This window comes from Aegilops tauschii, chromosome 1 (assembly GCF_002575655.3).
Source record: "Aegilops tauschii subsp. strangulata cultivar AL8/78 chromosome 1, Aet v6.0, whole genome shotgun sequence".
NCBI classification, from domain to species: Eukaryota; Viridiplantae; Streptophyta; class Magnoliopsida; order Poales; family Poaceae; genus Aegilops; species Aegilops tauschii.
In genome coordinates, this window is record NC_053035.3 from 29,666,874 (window position 1) to 29,669,212 (window position 2,339).

Here is a 2,339-nt window from a genome sequence, read left to right on the forward strand (position 1 = left end):
TCGGGCGTCGGGGCGACACCACATAAAGGGCTTATAAAAGATAAATGAACAACAAGCATGCCGCAGTCGGGCGTCTGAGCGACACCACAGAAAGGGCTTATACGAGAGTAATCACAGTGAATATCCAGGAGGTAGAACCATCCCAGGGATACTCGATAAAAATACATGATATAAATGGTTAGTCCAAAATAATAAAGATTACAATACATACGTGCCATAATCATAAACAAAATTTAGCACAGTCGTTTCTCCATCCGAAAACCGATAATTAGATAAGCAGTATCTCCATCCGAATACCGTTGCTATGATCCAGTTAACCGTGTCTCCATCCGAATACCGTTACTGAGTTCTAGATTAATCGTTCTCCATCCGAATACCGTTACAGAGTTCTAGATTAATCGTTCTCCATCCGAATACCGTTACCGAGATTTAACTCAGTCTGTGGTTTCTACTCAAGAACATGATTATCGAACAGGATATATCCTCTGCAGAGGGAGTACCATTTTCCACGAGTAACGGGTTTACTTAGTCCCTCTGGACTAATTCCGTCTACGGTCTTTTGATTGAAAACACGCCCGACCTGCACACACCAGCTTAACTCACCAGTGTCTGGAATCACCCACGACACCTGCCAAGCAAAACTCTAAGTGGGGAGGCTACAACCTCGACGTAGCATGGGATCACAAAATTTATACCGCGCGCAAACTGGGGAAGCTATCCCCTTCGGCTACAACCGAAACACCCATGCCCCCGGACTGAATGACAGGCTTTAATCCGTGGCCACGGGACCTTCATCACGGCCTCTCTGTACGGTGTGCGCTTTGGAAAGGGGTTGACAACCTACTGAACCATACCCTGTCCCCTGCAGGGACAAGTGGTGGTACCGACAAAGAAGGAAGCTATTGGTCAAGACTTGGTCTACCACCGACTCAGGTGGTCCAAGTATCTACCAAAAATATTACCACTAGAGAAATAAATCACCACTCCTCGAACCTCACCATGCTATGCCGGGCATACTCGTATCGACGAGGGATTAGGGACAAGCTCGTGTCTACCCAAGACCACGACTTTCCCGGCTTCCTACCGGTGTGCAAGAGAAGCTCACGAGGGTGACCCAAATCACTAGTGTATCCAACTGTTGACCACAAAACAACTCCAAAGTGCACTCATGCACGAGACTATATCGGTACATAAACTATCACATACTCCAAGTCGAAAGGTGTTGTGATCGCATCGAAACAACACAACAAAATATTATGCCAGAGTTCAGAAATGCTTGCCTTCCAGAGTATGCAAAGGATGCACTTATTGGAAGCTTTCCTTTTCCTCCAAAAATCCTATTTTGCAAAATACACAAATAACAAATATTTCAAACACAGTACCAAAACCTGTCTCAAATATTTTTTAAATAAATCTTAAAATAAACTAGATGAAATTTGAGAGAGGTAGGAAAAAGAATCAACTCATTTGGAGTATTATTTTAAAAGTTATAGCCAGTCAAAGTTTGGTCAACTCTGTTTTTAAATAAAACCAGAAAAAGGAAAACGCTTCAGAAGAAAAATACGCTTACGCAGCAGGAAAAACGCACTCGGGGTTTTGCGCCTTCACTTAAACAGAGAGAGGGCAGACGTGCGGGTCGCTGACAGTGGGTCCAGAGGGCCCACTGGTCAGGTTTGACCGTTTCTTCCCTCCTTCTCCTCTCTTCTGCCCGACGGGAGCGGGGCTCCGGCGATCGCCGTCGACGAACGGCAGCGCCTCACGGGCATCCAAGGGCGGGGATGGAACGGCAAGGCCGAGGCGGTCCTCGGGGTGGTTGATGGGTCGACGGAGGTGGCAGGAATCGCCGGCGGCGAGCTCCGCGGCGGAGAAAAGCTACGGTGGTGAAGTGACTTTGGTGCTCTGGTGGTCTCCGACCGAAGTTGGGTAGCTGGGCAGCTCCGCGAGACTACGGGGAAGATCTTGGTGGCGCTGGATTGGCCAAAGGGTGGCTGGTTGCGACGAATCGCGCCGGGGCTTGGCGGCGGCCGAGCTGGGCGGAGTTGAGGAAGACGGCCACTACGGGTCGATCTACTGCGTGGGAAGCTCTACGGGGAGTGTCTGATGTCGCGCGAGTGCTCGGAGGGGCTCGGGGTTCCTTTATATAGCGTGTCGAGGTTGGCTCCGTGGCTGCAGAAGATAAGATCGTCGGCGACCACTTTCCTGTAGTTGCAGGGCATCGTGACGGCGACGAGAGCGTTGCGACGAGCGGGAGGATAAGCACGGCCTGTGCTCTGGGGCAGCTGGCGTGCGCTGGTGGTTTGGGCGGCGCCGTCCGCGGCGGAATCTGCTGCCGACGCCGG